This window comes from Tetrao urogallus, assembly GCF_951394365.1.
Source record: "Tetrao urogallus genome assembly, chromosome: 19".
In the NCBI taxonomy this organism is placed as follows: Eukaryota; Metazoa; Chordata; class Aves; order Galliformes; family Phasianidae; genus Tetrao; species Tetrao urogallus.
In genome coordinates, this window is record NC_136832.1 from 3,590,135 (window position 1) to 3,611,223 (window position 21,089).

Genomic DNA, 21,089 nt, shown 5'->3' on the forward strand with positions numbered 1-21,089 from the left:
CACACAGGAGACAAAGCATTTACCCAAGGTCACAGGACAAGGCAGTGATGGAGACAGACTTGACCTCCGCAGGCTATTTATGAGATCGTTATACACTGAAGGCTGCAAATAAACACTGACCCTTGTGGCCTTAAAGCACCCACGAGGCAGTGTGGGCAGCCACACAGCGCTCTGAGCTTCCCCTGCAGCATCCCCCAGTGGCACCTGAAACCCATGCAATGACCCAGTGCCCACTGGATTTGGGGTTTTATTGCAAAAACCTGGCAAGAAAACAGCAGAGGAAGAATATTCAGCAGTCCCTGAGGATCAGCACCACGTTCCTGTTGGAGGGACTTGCGCCGTCACGCTCACGCACGCAGCCCCACCAACACTGTGCCTCCAAAAAACCATGAGTCAGGCATTGAGAAAAAAAAACGGTAAAGAGATTGGCAGGAAAATGATGAGGTTTTAAAAATAAATCAATCATCAGGAGGGCTCTTTTCTTACTTTGCCTTCTGCTTTCTGAGCCTTTAGGGTGTAACCAAGTTTCTTCCTGAAAACACGAGGGCTCGAAATTATCCAACGACAAACCCAACATAATGAAGCCCTGCGCTGTTTTCAGGTCAGATGTTCAGATTTCCCTTGGATTCTAGAAGGACTCACCACCTGTGCTGCCCACTTTCACCCCAATTAATGTTTCCCAATTAACTTTTCCCTCTCAATGATCATGTTTCCCATATTCCCCCTCTCTTGGCCCATTTCCTAGATTTTGCAGCATATCTGGAGCTCAATCTCCCTCTGTACTTTCTTGGTCATGTTTCAAATGTCTTTAGAGGCCCTTTTCTATTAGCACTCTGTTCCCACTAGAATTTGCAGCTCCTCCAAAGTGAGGCAGTGAGAAAGGCAGAATACATTAGATCAGGGTGCGTATATCGGCAGAGGGAAGAGGGAACAGAAAGGCCATATTATTCATTAACCAAAAATGCTGCTTGTAAACACAGAGAGATATTTTCTTTTTTAAATAAAAATACAACAACCGTGACAACTCTCCCTCCACCCACCTGGAAAGCTCAGCTCCATCTGGGGCCAGATGCTCAGCCCACATCGATGAGGTGCTTGCATAATGCCAAGCTGGAAGCCCAAACAAACGGCTGCTCGTGCCCTGGGGCTGTGGGAATCTGCTCTTTGACATGGGGCCTGGCACAGCAGAACCCCATAGGTGAGCCTGAACGAGTCATTACACATCTTAACATATTCCCTGCCCAAGGAGGCAGGGAAACACAGATGGAGGTGCGTGTTGCAATGTTCCCATGCTCCTCTATCTCCCCCAGCCCTGTCCTTGGCGCTCCTGGGGTTCCCACCTGGATGCTGCAGCTTCCTATAAGGGAAAAGGGGTGAGTTTTGCACGGACCTTGCATCCCCTAAGCTGGAGGCCTGCTGGGAAGGAGACGGGGCTGCTCCCCACCAGCCTGGAGGGGACATCAAGTCCTCTAGAAAAGGGTGCTTAGGAGTGCGTGAGCCCATTCCTAATGCCAGCTTCTCCCCACAAGCACATTTCTGAGCCATGCGCATTCCTGCTCCAACTCCCAGCCCTCCCAAACGACACACACCAGCCAAACACTCTCTCCTCTCCACCACAACCCTCTGATCATTCGCCATGCCTTGGTAAAACCTGCTCTTCTGACAACTTATTTCACAGGATGTGGTCCACGTGATGCTCAGCAGCCCTGCTCTCCATCACCACACAGCTCCTGCACCCACCCCGTGCCACTTCCCATCACCTGCATATTGAATCACTTGAAAAAGCTTTTGTCTTCAATCCCATCACAGCCCTCTGTCCTTCCCCTTTGCTCCAGGACCTCATTAATGAAGCAGATTCAGCGACAAATATTGCTGTGGGTTATTTATTCATGAAATATCAACACCATGCAATTCTCAAAGCCTCCAAAGTACTCAACTCTGAATAAGCTCCTGAGCATCACAGTGACTCTTCTCTCCAGCTCATTCTGGAAGGGGATTAGTGGGTGTTATTCAGCTTAGCTGCCCCTTTTTAGTGCCTGCTAATGGTTAAAGGCTTCAGCTCTTACAGGGTTAAACATAGTTGAGAAAAACAAAGAACAAAAGGATGCCAGTTGGAACTAAGCTTGTGCTTTGCAATCATGCGAGCTTTGCCCTTTTCCCTTTAATCTCTCATTCCTTCAGCCTTCCTCCCTTGGGACTCTCACCTAAGGACAGATTTACCCAGAGCAGTAGCTGAAGTTCCACCTGGGCCAGGGGACTTCATTCCCCCCATGCAAAGCACTCTCAGGACCTCATGTGCTCTCAGACCCACTCCCATCCTTTCTGCTCCTTTCCTCTTTCCCCTCTCATCTCCTTTCCCTCTGCTAAAGCAGCCATGCTGTCCCTCTGGGGGCTTCCCTGCTCTGGAGCTACAACTGAAGACCCTGAAGCCTCACCCACATCACTTTGTTTCACAGCTCTACCCACAGCCCTGTGTTTTCTCTTCTTCTTGCTCAAGCTGAGGAACCAAGGCAACAAGCAATGTGAATTAAAGGTGCTTGCCACTGCTGGGTGGCCAACTTCAGATGCTTGCAGTTATTTTTAGTGCTTGTAGCATTTCAGACATTCACAGACCATTCCAGTAAAGCTGCATTGTAGCACAGGCTCAGCTTTCTTTATAAAGAGCCGTGCTGTTAAACACCCAAATTACAACAAATGTGCAATAAGTAATCGCCTGCATCCCAAGCCAGCCCCACAGCAGGGACAGCCCCACACTGGTAGAGCTGAGCTGCAATGGGAAGGCATGCATGGTGCTGGGAGGCCACAGGGCAGCCCCAAAGGCATTGACAGCCTTTACCTTACGGATTTGCGGTCAAGCGACGTGTAAATGTTGTACAGAGGGACATGGGCTTGTAGGAAATGTTGGTGATAGGGTTGGACTGGATGGTCTTGGAGGTCTTTTCCAGCCTTGGTGGTTCTATGATTCTCTGACTTTGCAGTTTTGAACTTCAAGTGCTGCATTTCCTAACGTGGTGCACGACGTGTGGCTATGGAGCAGATTTATTATTTTATGTAAAGAGATGAGTTTCTCACGTACCCACAGGCATTTTTCAGTCGTTCTAACAGTGGTGGGAGGTTTGAAGACAAGCTGTCATCCAGGCTAGGTCCTAAACTGGGAGAGCTCCTCCTTACTTGGGTGACACCAGAGACAGCACTCAGTGGAGCTACCTGTCACACATTGCCGAGGAGCTGCTTACTATCAGTTTTCCTGATAGCACATTTCTTGCAGTAAAGCTATAATAAACACTTGAAAAAAAAAAAAAAAGAAAAAAAAAAAAAGCTCTCCAAAAAACCTTGAGGTTGAAAGTGTGAAGCATTTCCTACCACGCTTCAATAACTTGCTGTAGAGTCAATAAAACCAGCGCTCCATCGGAGTGTTTTGAAGCTCGCCTTGGCAACCACAAGGACCAGAAATTTAATTAAAGCAAAACAAAACAAACAAACAGCACACAACAAAAGCAAGCTGACAAAGCCCATCCTGCAGTGCACATGTCCTGGGGCTGCTGGGCCATGTTGCAGGGCTCAGCCCTTCCACGCCGGGCATACATCCCTGCTGGCTGTGCACCTTCCCCAGGTTCCTTGTTAGCTTCACCAGGTGCTAATTACTCCAGGCAGGGAGATGACTTTCCCTCTTTTGAAGGTGCCCAACACTTATGAAACTATTTTCTTCCTTTCACACAAACACAGAGCCCCAGATCTCGGTGATATCGGTACAATTGCTCCTAAAACCTCAGCTACTGCTCTCAGCTGGCTGTTCCAAATTACTTCAGAGCAATCCGCTTTCCTCGGTTGACTGTATCAGCAGCGAGAGACAGACATACCTAATTTAGTTGTATTAGCTTTTGTTATTAACTACAAGGGCACCACAATTATCCAAGATGAGCCTGACCCATTTCTTCCCTTCCCTTCCCTTCCCTTCCCTTCCCTTCCCTTCCCTTCCCTTCCCTTCCCTTCCCTTCCCTTCCCTTCCCTTCCCTTCCCTTCCCTTCCCTTCCCTTCCCTTCCCTTCCCTTCCCTTCCCTTCCCTTCCCTTCCCTTCCCTTCCCTTCCCTTCCCTTCCCTTCCCTTCCCATTTCACCTACTCTCCTTCCCTCTCCTTCACTTCCCCTTCATTCTTTGTGCAGCACTATTCCAAATTTCACTTGCCAAGGAAGAAACTTCCTAACACGATTTCTAACAGTTCAAAAAGCTGCAGCACACCAGAAGAAAAGCACAGATTCAACATCTTAAGAAATCAAATGGCAGGAAATGGTCACACTTGGAGCACCAGGACAAGAAAGCTGCAGGCACAGCGAGGAGTGCAGATGACATCCAGGACCCCCAGCCCTGCAGGACCCCCCCCACCTCATGCAATAGGGTTCCAAACAGCTCCAAGTGTTGATAAATGAAACAATTAGCAGCGGTGGGATCTGCCTGTTTAACATGGAATTGGTAGTAGTAATACGTAGTAATTGATAGTAATTGAACACTAATTAACTCACAAAGTAAAATGTTTATCTAGCAAAATGGATCACACTAATGGTGCGGGGTTATCAGTCATGGAAGCAATGCATAATTAAAAAATACATAAATGAAAATTATCAAATGATTTCTCTATGCTAATTAATATTTTTATTAGCTCCGTTTGCCTAGCAATCCCTTCCATCCCATCCCCTCCACAGACTCATTTCAAACTTTCCAGCTTGTGAATACATTTCAGGCTGGTATTTCCAACTGAGCCCTGGAGGGGCACTGGTCCCAAACCCAAACCCATACGGCTGCATGGTGGGACCTCCTCCAGCACAGGGATCCTGCCCTGCTGCCAGAAGGGACGGTGCTGAGCAGTACTGGGGTGTCTGCAGCACTGGGGCATCCCAAAACCCACCCCAGGTTCTGATGAATGCCTGCTGGATTCTTACTGCCCTACAAACAGCTCCTTTGGCAGCTCCCCGGTGCCTTCATTGCTCCTCACTGGGGAGTACACAGCTCCTGCTTACTCTGCTCTCCATGGCAATTACTCAGCTCCTCACGAGTGCTTATTCTTTGCTCAACACCAGAAAGCAGCAGTATTTCACAACCAATAAAGTGATTAAGTTCCCAATCTCGCCGTTATCATCCCCATTTTACAGATGGGGAGCCAAGACCCGGGAACAGTAATGCAAGAAAATATCCACTACATTACATGCACCAAATTTGTGACATTTAGACTTGATTTTTTCAGAGTACTTAGCATTAAATGACACTTCCTCTACTCGCAGAGTAGCTTTCAATGACTTAGGTGGAAGTTTTTACTGCTCCACATTAATGCAGATCATTCCCAGAGCAGGTTCATTGCCTGTGCTGAACGAGGCAAAGGTGAAAAGCCAGTACATGGCCATGCCATTAAAGCAGGCTTCATAACGCATCCACACCGAGGGGCTGCCTGGAGGCTGCACAGTGAGCTGACCCTGGCAACTATTCGCTTTGGAGCTCTGCAACCTTAATAGCATTTTTTAAAGGAGGGGTCACGCACAGTTTTACTCTGGGAAGAGAGGAAGGGGAAGGCGTTGCAGGTTAGTTTAGGTAGGAAAAGAGGGAATTCATCACGCACAAGTGCTGGAGGCAGCACTGCTCAGCCCTTCTCACTCAGCCTGCAGGAGCAGGGACCTTCCTGCTCCACTCACCACCCCCCTCCCCTCTCATCCCAGCACATCCCATTCCCCCCCCCCACAGATCCCAGCCCGGCACTTCTGGGAGCTGCTGTGGGGCAGGGACACAGGCTGTGCTCAGGCAGGGAGAGCACTGCCCACTGCTGCTTACATTAAACAAGACCTCACTCCATGTGTAGCAATTTGAGTTATTCGGGAAAGCCTTTAAGCTGGCCAAATTAATTAGGGTTTTGGTTGTTGTTTTTTTTTTGCTTGTAAGAGCTCCACATGTCATACAAACATCTGCCTCCATCCTCTACAGCAGTTTTGCCTGGAGGAGCAAAAGAAATCTTAGAAAAGCAAGCAATCGAACAAAACCCCGGACAGAAGGCATGAGATGTCCATAACAATGCCCAAATTATTAAAGGCTGAACACACAAAATGGGTCAGTCCCTCCAACCCCCACCCCAAGTACAGCGACAGCAGCAGGTTGCAAACCTCAGCCTGAGGATATCTATCACTCAGCCTTCAATGTTTGCTTAGGCACAAACCCATTGCTTTTTCCCTTCCATTCCACAGCCTTCGAGGGTATTTGGGGTAAGCTGTGTGGTCTAGCAGGTTCTTCTGGATCTGACATTGCAGTGATTTGTGAGGGTCAGTAGGGGAAGCTGGACATTGTGAGCAGGATCCCATTTGTCCACTTGCACACAGGCACCAGGACAAGCCCGCATCCCAGGCTCACATGCCCTAATTACACAGCAGCTGTGGGTTTTTCCAACATACACATAAAGTGCTTAGATGCAGCGCCGAAAAGCACTTTAGAAATGCCAATAGAATTAGATTAGATAAATAGGAAATGGCCAGGGTTGCTAGACCAAACGCTTATCCCCCGATTTTTCGCAGTTGCTGAGCACCTGCTGCTCCTATTGATCTCTTGTGAAGCGATGGGGTTGAGCCCTTGGCAAACAGGAACATCCCCCTGCATCTCCTCCTAACCCCAGCACAGTCCCAGGCCCCACTGCGTTCCCTGGTCCTGCTGCAGCTGGCTGTGGTGCCGCCCAGCACCCGTAAGATGCAAAACCTCAGCTGTTTGGAGAGCCAAACCAGCAAGCTGCACTTAACAAAACCACTGGGTCACTTACTAGGGGAGTCTCTATGCATAAGTATACATATATGCATAGCTTTGCTGCTATATATAGCACCTTCTATCAGCAACACTCAATGATTTTGAAAAAGCCAGGTGAGCGTCCGCAGACAGAGGAACTGAGGCACAACTCGGTTACTTAGAGCTTGTTTCCAGAAGCGGTCTTTGAAGTTGGAATCCAATTAATTTTATACCTGGGGAGAGATTTGCATAGGGATTTTCTGTCCATATGGATGGGCTTTTTCAAAGGGCCTTGGCTCTTATCTAAGGCACTCAATGCAGACTGCGTTATGCAAGATGCCCAGTATTCATTAGCAGCTCCTGGGGCTTGTCGCAAGGCGCAGCACACACTGGGAAGCTGGCTGGTCACCCAACCCTTCCAGACTGCCTTTAGTAAGGATCCATCCCACTGCTGACTGGGTGAGGGCACCCAAAGAGCAAATCCTTCCTCCCATGCAGCAAGGAAAGGGCTTTCTGCTGTTTATTTCCCTAAAGAAGTGCAGTACGGGATTGGAGATGCCATCACTGGCATAGGAAACAACTGACATCAGTGGCTGAGGAGCACCAAGAACTCCCCTGTGCAGCACCCATGCCCCATCAGACCACCATGGCTGTGCCTCAAAGCTGCCCACACCCTGCCAGAAGGTTCACCTCCTTTGCACCTTCCCCATGAACGCACCACAAGCTCCTTAATCTCTGACCACTGCAAAACAGAGCACTGTCAGCACATCCCTGCTGCTTAAAAGCAGCTGTAGCCAGCTTGGAAGCTTTTTGGGTCAGCTGTGTTTAGACCAGTGCATGGGACAGCTCTGCTCATTTATTAGTTTTGAACCTCTGCTGACTTGCACTCTTATGAATACCCAAGCAGAGAAGCAAGCTCTCTACGGACAGCAAGCAAGCTTTCTGCCATCAGACACAAAACACAGACCTGGACAGTTTGCAGTGCAGTGCCTGCACCCCTGTAACCTGGGGAATAGCTGAAAAGTGTGGCCTCCAGACTTCAGAGGAAGATGCAGAGCTTAAGATGTGCACGAAGCCCGCAGATGTGACCACTTCATAACCAAACTGCGTGCACCAGCAGGCAGTGGGCAGCCCCCAGTGCCCATAATGAGCAGCCCTGCAGGCATCCTCCCAGCTCTGCAGCCCCAGGGGCTGCACATTTTTAGCCTTGCCTGCAGCTATATCCTGTAGCAAATGCTGTGTCCAGGGCCAGGTGTGTACTGAAAAAAAAAGGATAATCAGCATTTAAAAAAATAAGAAGTAAGCTGGCACTGAATTCTGATGCAACCGTTTTTGCTCCCGCCGACCCAAATTGGCTGCCATCAGTGCAAATGGCAGATGAAGAAAACACTGACTTTCTGTTTGGGTCAATACACAAGATAAATTGAATTCAGTGTTGGAAAAAGGAACATCATCATTCACCTGAGGAAGGGAGAGGGTTAAAAAGGCAAGGAACTGGAGCAGCCAAGCCCATACCTCAGGTGGGGACCAGCTGTCCTGTTTCCTATGGAGCCCAGCACTGGAGATTGGGATTTCTTGGGGCCAGGACTCAGGACTCCACTGTGGCTCAGCTGTGGTGCCTTTAGAACAGGGCACCCCAACCCCACACAGAATCACGGAATCCTAGAATGCCATGGGTTGGAAGGGACCTCAGAGACCACCCTGTTCCAGCCCCTGCTGTGGGCAGGGTTGCCAACCACTAAATCAGCGCCAACCAGAGCCCCATCCAACCTGGCCCTGAGCACATCCCAGGATAAGTACACAGGGCATCCCATACACATGACTGAGCATCATGAAGCCCCACTCAACAGGCAGCACTGTGCTCACACACCATGTCTGGGTTTCCTCGGAGCTCCTCTGGACGCACCCATGTACCAAACACCTGGAAACATCCTGCCTTTGTCTGTACATCTCCATGAGATCTCATTACAAAGTGCAACATGAAGAATGCATGCATTTATTAAAGGCAGAATGCCCTGTGCCTGCTGGCAGATTCCTTACCCAGGTCAATGATTGAAAGCATCCCACACCAAATGTGTTTCCAAGAGCCCTGCTACAGCAGAGCTTGCATGGGATACAAGGGGCTGAGCAGCTAATGGCAGAGGTGCGTGGGATGGGAGCATCCCTCCCCTGGGGCCACCCTGACCTCAGACATCAGCTCTGCCAGCAGCCAATGGGAGCGGGGACGCTCAGTGTGAACCACAACTACATGAGGAGATGCTGACACGTGGGATGTGGCCATCAGCACTCCTGCCCGGATGGATCTGTCAAAGCAGATCAGGAGAAACTTGCTGGGGAGTCTGCTCTCTGGATGCACATTTTGCAACTGGAGACTGATCACAACGGAAGAGGAGAAGGGGAGAAAAGAAAGGAAAAGAAAAACCTTTGCGTGCTGCAACACCACCCTCTTCCTGCCCATCACATTCCACCCACCACCTTTATTTTCATGTCTGTTTTAATGAAAGGGACTAAATAGAAAAATTTCCACGCTAATCTGAAGCCTGCTTGCAGGGATGTGTGGGGACTACAGGGAATACAGTCTGCTTCCTTCACCAGATACGAGAGAGAGAAACGTAAAATCCAGCGCTGAGGAGGCAGCAGCGGGAACCTGCTCAGTACAAAACGGGCGTTTGTACAGCACAAAGCAGCAGCTAAGGTCGGCAGGGTGAGGAGAGAATACAAAGGAGGCTGTGAGCAGTGAGACTGCAGGCGCTCTGCGAGCAGCTCCAGGCAGGGGCAGCTGTGGGGCTGCAGCACGGCTGGGGTGTGCTGGGAAACGCCTCCAGAGGGGGAAGCATCCCTGCCATGCCAGGGGGTGGGAAACGCTCAGCCCTGCAGGTGATGGGATGCCGGGAGCCCATCAGCAGCCACGGGACGTGGGGTCCCTGCAGCACACGGAGCCTGGGGGGCTCCTATGGGATGTGTGGCACTCGGTGGCATGCATTCCATCCCCGGTCATGGGTGATGTTTTGGTCACGGCAGTGCCCTGGTGCATTCTGCACTTGCAGTGCTGCTGACCCAACGTCTCCCAAACAAATGACCTTTCACAATACTGACCAAGACTTTGGTGGCTTAGGGACAAAACTGATTTGCAGTCAATGAGGAGCATCCCTAGGAATGGCTGCTAATGTGACCCTTGGAAAAGGAGTTAACCAAGAGATTTTGGAGCTCACCGGAGAGGCAAACCCGAGCTTTTACAAGCACGAAAACAGCCTGAATTTGAGGCTTTCTTCTTTGTCTGTTGCCATTTTACGAAAACAGGCTTATGGATGCATATTTGTGAAAGAACAGACCAAGGAGAACTTGCCTCTCCAATTTTTTTGTCTCGATGGAAGGAGGAAGGAGCCCAGCAAAGCTGAAACGACCGCCGACCGCCAGCCTGGGGGCGTGGAACTTGCTTCCCTTCACATCACAGGAGCCCCCCTCGGCCTCAGTTCAACTCCAGCAACATCCCCCTCTCTACCCGACGCTCAACTTAAGAAACGAAGATGACTTTAAATCTCCTAAGGGGCTGCTCTGCCAGAAGAATGAGGAGAGAACGTTCCCCAGAAATAAAGCACAGAGCAGGAGTTGGCGTTTCTGGATTTACTGCCTCTCTGATGCTGAATTACTGCACAACCGCGAGCAACTCCAGATATGTCACTGCTCCAGACTGTGAAATGGGGACAACAACAGTTACCTAGCTCCCACGGTGCCGTGCAGTTAATTAATGCTGCTTTGAGTCGTGAAGATGAAAAGCGGTATATAACTGCAAAATAGTGCTTTATTATTATTATGAATGAAGCTTCCACTCGTTCCATTAGAGTGAACCTTAAAGCAATGCTGTGGCAGATACTGTGAATTGTTCCTAGCGGCTGTACGACTGCTGGCATTCACAGGAGCTGCATTGTGAGCTCGCATGTAAGAGCTTTGAATGAGTCGGGGAAAGAAGAAGAAAGAGAGGCAGTGGGGAGAACAAACAGAGAGAAATTCCATCGTATCTTGTGCTCAGCACCCAGAGACAGCGCGCCCACCTCCAGGAGGCAGGAGCAGCAAAAATTACAGGGAGAAAAGCATCTCCTCACCTCCTGCTCTTTGTGCTCCACGTACATGGGCTGAGCGCATCACGTCGGGCCAGATCAGACCTCCAGGGTCTGGAACAGCAAATTTCAAAAACAGCCAGGCCACTCTGTGACAGCGTCGTCTCACTTTGAAAAGACTGCAGCACGAGAGGAGTGCAGAGAGCTCTGGCAGGGCCCAGCATCCCCAGCACAGCCCACTGGTCCCTTGAGCCAGCGTCCCAATGTCAGCACCCAACACCCTGCATGACCTCCATCCCACCTGCACTGCTCCCCTCTGCACCGAGCGCAGCTGAAGGACTGGCTGCCCGCAGTGCACAGCGCTGCTCCTCATAGTTACCTTCCATGTTTAATTCAGAGGCTAGTTTAGTTAATCTATTTTTTAATAATTCATCCCTTCCATCTTAATTTTGGTAGTTGTTGAAAATCCCTAATAAAACATTTAAGGGTTCTTTTACTGAAGCAATGGCATGATTTACTTGATGGAAGCCAGTCTTTGATGTCCTGCCTTAATTCCCTCCCTCCTGCCGTGCCTCAGTCCCGTTTATCGCCGCACTGGAGGTAAGAGGTTCTTGAGTTTTGTAGCATCACAACGCCTGGTCAGTATTAATAATTCTGCCACCCTGCCCAGCTTGGACAAAACATACAGCACATGAGTTTCTTCCTTTTGTCAGTGTGGCTCATGGCATCAGCAGGGAGCAGAGCTGGGACCAGGCAGGGCACGTTGACCACCGAGCGTGAGCGAAATGCTGCAGGTGCCAACTCCATTGTTCAAGGAATAGACACCCTTTTATAGCGCTTGTATTTCATTCTCTACTGCCGGAATGGAGAAACATGCTGGGTTTTTGCATCCGTAATTGGGGAAGAACAGATGGTAGAGGCACAGTTGGAAGTAATACCGCCATTAAAATAATCTATACGGCTCGTAACTCTCCAGCACGTGAGAAAGAGCAGAGCCTGCCTTTGCCAGAGCGCCTTGCCCAGCCCTTCCCCAAGCTGCAGAATAGCTGGGAACGTGTTCTTGCAGTTGCTGTGGTATCCAGGAGATTGGGTGGTTTTACTGCCAGATGACATGGATCCAGTGGGTCTCTTCTACCCTTCCAGCAAGGCACCATCTTCTACAGCATAACAGAATTACTGCTTTCCCCAAAGCATTCAGCTAAAGGAACTACTTACTTTGCATTCACAGAATCACAGAATTGCAGGGGTTGGAAGGGACCTCCAGAGATCATCGAGTCCAACCCCCCTGCCAAAGCAGGTTCCCTACACCAGGTTGCAATTCACCCTAATGGTACAAAAAAAAAAAAAAAAGAAAGAAACACAAAGTCCCAAGTACTTCAGGTAGGCAGGAGTGTCTCTGAAGTCAGCTTAAACTGGGTGTGATGGGAAAAAAAAGATGCTACCAAACCCCACTGACTGATGAAAATTGAAACTTCTCATGGGACCAACCAGACCTGGACCTGACTTCAATCAATCTATTTCAAAACCCAAGAGCTTCTTTGCAAAATCAGCCCAAGAGGAACACACAGAACAGACCAGGCTGCTAGCTAATATTTGGAAAGACATGTTCTTGTTCTGCATGACTTAGGCTGTGGTTTCAGAAAGCTCTGTGCCCCCCAGAAGCCCCAGCCATGTTTGGTACGTCCTGATGGGTGAGGGTTTATTGGAGAATCAGAGAATCACCTGTGCTTTGGTTACTGCTTTGACCTGGTTTGTTTTTCAACACAGACATACTACAGAAGAGGTCCCAGTCCATCAATACAAAATGGAGGACACATCTGAAGTCTCAGAGGAGCACAGTGGAAGGAGCAATCCTTTCCCACACAGACCCGGAGGCCAACATCCTCATCCTGATTTAGTGAGCAGAGTAGGAAAGTGAATCACAGCAGGAACCATTCTCTGGCAGGGAACCCCAGGCCTCCTACAAACACCTCCCCAGGCAAAGGCAATGATTTTCCCAGCCTGAAAATTCTTTGTTCAGCTTAAAATCTTCACTGCAATCATGCAAGCACCTCCCCACATCCTTACCCCGTGCCCTGAACACACTGGAGCCAGCAGGACATTACCTTGACAGCTGGCTTTGCTTTATGGAGCTGTAAATACATTTTTTAATAGGCTGGCGGCAAGAAAGATGTGTTTCAGACTCAACAACATCCCAAATTAACTGAGATTCATTTCAAAAAGGGTGAAGGGGGGGAGGCAGGGGGAACACAAGCCTGAAACCCGCAGAACATAAAGCCTTGGTAGCAACTGCCAAAAAGCCCCTGCACAGCTGCTTTCTGGCTCTGCAAAGAGATTAAAACCTGCAGCAACATCAGGCTGAAGGAGGCCACTGCAGGCCGTGCACATGCCCAGAGAGGAGCTTTTTGGTGTTTTTTTTTTTTCTTTTTAATTCTTAAATTGTGATTTTCCTAGAGAGGAGCCAGTCCACGGCCAGCACTCTGCTGCCCCATCCCCACACTCAGAGTCCCGCTGCACCCCAGGGGCTTTTAGGGCAATGCCCCACGTAGGGCTTGCAGAGCTCTGCACAACCTCTGGCAGCGTGGGGTGACCTCCTGCCTCCATCCCCTCCTCCTCCTCCTCCTCATCCTCCCTGTGCTGCAGCATTAAGCTTGACGTGCCTTCGTTCGCCCCGCCGCTGCTCTCTGACGCCTAATTTGACTAACCCTTTAGTGACTAATTTAATTACCCCGGCCCACAAACTGACAGACAGCTGTTAAAAATGGTTATTGCATTATTAATATGCTCCAGTAATTTCCCATTAAAACTATACTGTTAATAATTTTTTTTCCCCTGTATTTCTTCCCTCTTAATTAGTCTATTTAAAACTTTGAAGGAATATTCTCTTTATGGTAAATGGGAGCGTCGAGCAAATTACATTTTTGATTGAATACTTCTGTGATAGGCCAGCAAATAAGACCATTGAGTTGTTAATTATTGTCAGAGTTTCACACGATGCCTGCTAATGAGGCAGTCAATCTTCTCTGCCACTCCTGGAATATTAATGGAAGCCTTTGGTATTGGTTTTGTCACTGGGAGGAACCAGGAAATCCTTTCTTGGGCAGCTCTGGGTGCTGGGAGGCGAAGAAACTGCCAGGTTGGATGGGTGATGGAGACCAACGGGGCTTGAAGGCTCAGGAAGATCTTGGGCATGCTAACTGGCTGGCTCAGCTTGTACACCCAATGGGTGGGTTGCCATGAATCAGATCACTCCTCTCTCTGTAATAAAGGGCTTTTTTTTCTCCTCTGAGCCAAGTGAAACACCCGATCTCTCAGGTATTTCCATAGGATGATGCAGGAAAGTCATTAGCAAAGCAGACCCACGTTGGGATTCACACTCAGCTGCAAGGCAGTGAGAGATCATAAAGCCACTGTGAGTTGTGCTGGATGGTGAAAGGGCAGGTTTCAGCAACACTGCTCACGCTGCTCAGGAATTGATTAGCACTAATGTCAGGTAGTTCTCATTGGAACAAGGAGGAGCTGGGAAGCAAAATCTGCTGCTGTCAGGTCTGTAGGACTTGACTTCCCAGCTTGGCTCCCATTGCCTTGCTGATGTTCAGAGCACTGGTCTGGTGGGCACAGAGAACTATGCTTAACCATGCTTGACCATGCCAAAGCCACTCCCATCCCAAAAACACCTCTGGCCACACCAGAGGCTGCCCAGATGAAGAAATTACCTTGCTTTAGGACAGAGGAACTGAGAGAGGACTGGGCTTCATAATCTCATACATGTGCTCCCTGTGCTGCCAGTGACAGCCAGAAGCAATGAGACTTTCCAAAAGCCCAGAACTGCTCACAAACCAGTGCTCTGCTGGGTCAAAATTCCACCGAGCTGCTCACACAGACGTGCATTTAAAGGATGATGCACGTGTTCCTCCCTCAGCCCCGAAAAAGCAAACATGAACACAGAAACTGCTCCACTGCACTTCACAGTGCAACCTCCTCCACCTATGCGTCCTCCTCCACGTTTTGCTGGCACCTGACCTCCTGCAAAGTAAAGGCAGCAACCTTTGCCAGCACAGAGCATTTCCAGGGGTGCATGTGGGGCTCTGCAGGGCAGCTCACCGAGCTCATCATAACTGGAGATATTTCTCAGCATAGGTGAGGTTAACCAAGAGACACATAGGGCACAGTCTTACCTAGCACATCAGTGGAGTAGACACAGCAATGCCTGTGCCCCATGTGCGGGATAAGAGAAAAGAAGAAAAGTGCAGACCAAAGGTAACTGATTTCCAAACGCAGATGAATCTAAACGGATTGTGATTTCAGCTGTGGGCAGAGGACAAAGCAGCAGATTTGTCAGGACTGCACAGCACAAGGCAGAGCAGAAACGTGCCTTCCCTAAATAGGTCGCACAGCGTTCCGCACTCGCTTTTATTTCTGTGGATGAGCTCTGAGGAAGTGGTTGTGTGGGCGCCTGACCCAGGGATGGGCAGAACCCACGAGACTCCAAACAGCTTCACAGATTGCTTCTCTCCCTTCAGCCTGCTTCGGCCCCCCCCAGCCCTGCTCCTGCCAGTGAGCAGGAACCCGCTGCTTCCCCAAAGGAGAGCATCAGTACACATCAAGAGGAGGAACACCCCTGGGTACCAACACCCAACCACACAGGGACCTCGTGCACCAGGCTCTGCCACCGGGAAACTCAGCTCTGGTTCTAAGAGCCTGCAGTGACACTTCCAATGAGAGTTAATAGCAGATGACAGGCTGTCAGCATGGGCACGCACAGAATAAACAGGGGCTGGGTTCAAGAGCCTCGCTGCAGGTTAACTCCATCCCTTTCCACAGGGTTTTCAGGGCACCCCCCTGGGGAGCTGGCGCACAGCAGCTGCTCCGCAGCATTTACTAAGGTAGCTGAGCCCTGGCAGATGTCAGGGCCCATTACACACGGATCAGCCCTGCGATAGATGGTTATAAGCAACATATTTGCCTCTCGGACTCTATAGGTCAAGGAGCTCTTTATTAAACCACCCACCATTTCATCATTAACCCTTTACAAACTACTCCGTTACGGCCCAAAGCTGCATCCAATTCCAGAGCAACCACATTTCAGAGCCAACACCTTCAGCTCTGCCCAAGTGTGTCTAATACACACTAATTAAGAAGAAAAGAAAGAAAATGTGGACTGAACTGAATAAAGAGACTTCTTATTGCAAAATCTCAGTGCATATTTACACAGTATCCTGCCTTAATTCTCAGCTTCTTCATTTGTGTCATTTTAAGCCCTGCACAGTAGCAGGGAAGTATTAGCTGGTGTTTAATTGTGTGCTTCTGAGTTAAGGGCTGCTGCAGGGAGGGAGCCCCTATCCACAGGTGGTCGGAGCAGCACGATTAGGATTAGCTAGGACACGGGCAGGCAGTGACGTGGGACATCCCATGGCCCCAAGCTGGGGTGAGAGCTGCCTGAGAACATCACCAAAGGGACAGCCTCAATGGCATTATGGGCTCTCATTCACACTAATGATATTTACATAGCTCAGATGCATGCAGGTAGAGAGAGCTTCAGTCTACGCTAGGGGAATTGGGCACTGCCAGAGAGCTTGACAAGGAACAGGAATGTGGCCTTGCAGGGTACATCCCCTTCCCCTGCAGTCACTTTGGTGGCTCCTCTGAGTCGGTTGCTCAGGGTTCCCCCAGCTCCTGGAAGGGCACTGCTCAGCCCATCCCAAAGTGTGCAGGTAAGGCAGCAGGACCCTGGCACCAAGCATGTTCTCAGTGACACACGGAGGGCACACAAAGCTGCAGTGCCCCTGCCTGCACCCTAAGCTACAACAACAGGCTCTTGGTTCAGCCGCCAGCGCCTCATTATATCAAAAGCACTGGAGGAAATGTCTGGAGCTGAATTGATTAGCACAGAGGAATTCTTCAGGCAGTGAAAGCAGGGCAATTCCCAGGATGGGATTATTATTTTGCAAAGCTTCACCTAATTTTCTTGGTGTTATTTTTCCTCCCGCTTGCTCCCCAGCCCTCCTTCCCACCCTCTCCAGCTTCGCAGCACTTTGATGTCGTCTCTCCAAACAATATTCTGCCTGATGTGATGCAGTGTGCCACTCAGGAAAGCACCACCGCCCACCAGAACCCCGGGCTTTACATGCGTAGCAGCAAGAAAAAGTTGAGGGTGCTTTTCATTCTCACTTTCTAGCCGGCAGCCAGACCTGGGGAGGCCACAGAACCTGAGTAGGACTTACCATCAGATACATCATGGACAGAGAAGTCAAATACACGGTGAATAAGCAGATGAAAAAGGGCAATGATGCAGAATCTGGACACAGCGGAGGCAAAGGGCAGAGGGTTTGCAGCTGCAGCACAGCACAAGGAAATCAAGGATTTTCCATGCCAATGGGCAATGCTGGACACAGGACACTGATACAGATGCAACATGCACGCTAAGCTTTCCGGGCTTTACATCTGGGAAGTGCTGCACTGTCTCTCCCTATGGGTATCTCCCTATGGGTATCTCAAGAGCAGAGGGCATGACAAAGCACCCCGAGAGCCACAGAGACAACCCGGAGCAAAGCAAAGCCTATGGGGAATGCTGCAGCTGCAGGGCTGCAGTTCTTTACTATGAGAGTAACAGCTGCCCAGAGAGGCTGTGGATGCCCTGCTCCTGGAGGTGTTCCAGGCCAGGTTGGATGGGGCCCTGGGCAGCCTGGTCTAGGATGGTGGCCCTGCATGTGGCAGGGGGTTGGAGCTTCATGATCCTCGAGGTCCCTTCCAACTTGGGTCATTCTATGATTCTGTGGAATTGCCCAGCACATCAGGGTCAGTGGAAACATCCTCCTGGCTACTCAGGAGCTCAGCTGACACTAATTAACTTCATCTATCTTGGGATACCTCAGCCTCTTCTGTTCACCAGCTGCAGCTGTGGTTGCCCTGTGGTTGAAGCTGAATGAAAGTTTTCCCGGGCAGTTTTGTCGGTGAGCACAATTCCTCCATAGCCATGTGTGCATCCACCATCCCTTTAAAAAACTACCAAGAAATCGAATGAACCCAGGGGCTGATTTTCTTGATTTTCTCCAAAGGTCCTTTCCAAACCTACAAGGGATGATGTCCTCCCTGAAACACCCCTCAGACAGAAGGACAAGCCTCCCCAGCTCATGTCCACCTCCGTTCCCATTGCCTTCGCTGTGAGGTTGTTTCTCATCCTCTGGCAGCTCCGAAACCCATCGCTCCATTGCTGGCACGTTCCCAGGAACATTTCAGCTCGGATGCATTTTATTAGTTTTGTCCTCTGAATGAAGTGATCCAACAGCAGTCATGGGAGATAAAAACCAGAAAGGAGGAGCAGAAATGGACCACATCGGGCAAGTTTATGGCACCTGAAATCTCATCAGAAGCAGCCAGTTGATGGGGCCAGTTCCTTCCAATTGCATTTTAAAATAGTTAAAGAAAAGGTATTCATCTTTTCCCAATGTCACAGCCCCACACAGGACTGTTGCTGCCACTCACACAGCTGAACTGGAGGGGAGGCATACAGCCGGGTGGGAATGGGCCATCATCCCATCTGCTCCTGCTTCAAAGCACCACAGTGCCTTCAGGACAAGTTTGCTCCTGGCAGCCCTGGGAGAGGGAGCACAGGCTCAGAAAATCCTTCCCCAGGCGCACAGGGAGTCCTGGCCTCGTGCTGCTGCACTGTTCTCATTCCTCAGCTGTCCTTCTCCTGAACCCACCAATGCCATACTGCACAACTTGGCATTGTGATGAGTGATGTCAACCTGGGTCATCAGGGTTGGTAACAGATAGCAAAGCTGACTGCAAATTCTTTGTGTTTGCTGGAGCTCGAGTGCCTGCCCCACACTAGTTGTGCTGCTGCTGTGTCCATTCCCAGCCAACTTGGTGTTCTCCAGAAGCATAGCATCCCTCCCAGCAGCAGCCATGCCCTGTGCTCTGCTCACAGCCCCGCCATCCCCAGCAAGTACCTGCCACTCCTGCTGCAAACCCCCAGCATCCCACCCTCCCCAAGCAATGCTGTGGTTTTTAACTCATTTCTCCTTCATGTGCAATTGCCAACAAAACGAAGCCTTCTCCTTTGCTGCAACACCAGCTCAACAGCCCAGGAGCACTGTGTCCCCAGCTGCCTCCTGCCTGCCCCAGGCTGCCCTGGATGACACCAGCACATCCTTATGAAACCCCAGGCAGGCTGCAGAGCTCGATCATTCACTGCAAAAGAAACAGCAAGGGTAGAAGAGGAGGGAAAGGAGGAGAAAGAGGAAAAGAGAGTCTCCCAGCAAAAGCTGGATGCAGCTGCTACCAAGAAGTGATCGCCCAGTTTCCCAGTGCCCTGCCCAGGCTGCAGACACTCACAAAGTACAGCTAAGAAAACTCATATGCAGGGAAAATATATAATTAGAGAAAAATAGCACAGGCAGGCTGGACAAAATGAGAAGCCATGGGGCTGTGCTGCTTTTGAACTTGCAGCTACAAAGCATACTCCAGCCAATGTTTAATAGGAAACAAAGGCAGGGATGTAAAAACAAATAACTGCCATCAGACAGGGAAGGGAGAGCTCCTTTCACTAAAGCAATCCTAATGCCTGACTTAGCAACCTTCCATCTCTCTAAGTGCATACACCCGTGCTGCATTTCAAATCCACTGCCTGCCCTGCAAATCCCCTATGTCCAGGTCCTGCTTGGATGCCAGTAGGATACTGCTGCCCAGGGCTGAGCTGCTCTGATGGACAGACGGACAGACACAAACACACAGCTACCAGCAACTGAAGATCTGCGGCAAGGAGAAGCTGCAGAGCTCTGTGCCAAATCCTGCTCTGCGATGGGAGATCCCAGCTACATTAAAGGGAACCATTCCGGGTGTGAGACAGCATGTGTGTATTTGGCAAGTGTTGGGGGTTTTAATTGTCTCAATAAATACATAAACAAAATCTGTTTGTGCATTTGTTTGCTTTTCCCTCCCGGGCTCTGTGGCACCGTTGATGAGAGGAGCAGCAATCACTCAGCTGCACAACTCATGGCTGTTCCTGGTGCGTGCTCTCTGCAACGGATTTGCCTATGAGCTCAGCTGAAATTTACAGGCATTGCCCCTAAGTGGTTTTATCATTTTCTGTGCAGTTTTATGGAGCAGTATGAAGAGCTCAGGAATCACACAAAAAGGGAAATTCAGCATTACTGCAGCAGGGATTATTGCAAAGCCCACAAAGAAGGAGGGCTGATATCCCTCTGCCTCTGGCAGTGCAGATCCCACTGCTGGTGGTGGATCACAGAGATGCACAGAGCACAGTGAGGTCTCTGCACCCTCCCAGTGTGAGGGAGGTGCTGCTAGGCACGGGTTTGGCTCTGACCTAACCAAGACATTCCCTGGGTGATTCTAGATTGAGTTTAATTCTTTTCCCTCATTTCCTCTCTGCTGTTCATTTCCCCATTGCACCGCTCCTGCGATTCCTCTCTCCTTCTGCTCGCAGCTGTCAGTGGCTGCCACAAGGTTACAGCCCCATTTAGTCATCCTTTTGCCAAATGAGACAGAGTTGACTCCTCCAATCTGCTCGAGGAAATCAAACCGGGAGGCAGCGAGCAGGAAAATCCCACAAGCACCAGGACGATGTGGGGTTGACACACGCAGAGCAAAGGCTGGCAGCTGCCTTTCCGAGCAGCATCCGCCCTTTTCCCCAAGGAAGATGAGGCTGGGGGCTGCCTTTATCCCGGGTTAAGCACCAGGAGCTGCTCCTCTGAGCTGGTAGCACATTGGGGTGTTAAGAAGCCCAGGCCAGACTCTGCAATGCGTGCAGTAATGGATTGCCCTCCATCCAGAAATGAGTAAGTTGTGCTTGGTGATGGAATGATCAATTTGCTCCATCACGTTAAGCCGTCCATTCATCACAGACACCTGCTGTCAGCCACTCACGGCCGCATCGCTGGCACTTGTGGCTGCTGTTATCATCAGGGAAAGAGGTGGGAAGGCAGCAGCCCAGGGTCACTGCTCCTGCTGAGAAACAGCCCCAAAAAGCGCTTCCCTTGCACAAACACATCCCAAGGCTCGGGAACAGGTGATGCTGCAAGGACAGACAGACCGTGAAGGCAGAGGAAATAGCAGGAGTGAACCCAAGAGAAGCCTTTTTGCACCAAATTGGGTGGTGTTCGAGATAAGCACAGAACCCACCCTGTGCTGGAGCAGAGCGCTCAGCAGAACCCTCCTGAGCCTTGGCCGGGTTTGCCTGAAGCCGTGCTCATTTCCCTGTGCTCCCAGGGGTGAGGTGTGAGGCCCACATGTCAAGGAGACGAAATCTGCTGATGC

At 50.2% G+C, this 21,089-nt stretch overlaps 1 protein-coding gene across 1 annotated transcript in view; it reads right to left on the reverse strand.

Annotated features, from left to right (window-relative positions):
- The window catches only part of ASTN2 (astrotactin 2), a gene marked incomplete at both ends in the record, with an annotated part of 256,968 nt that overhangs the window by 126,709 nt on the left and 109,170 nt on the right, over positions 1–21,089 (reverse strand). The gene's annotated exons all lie outside the window — the stretch shown is intronic.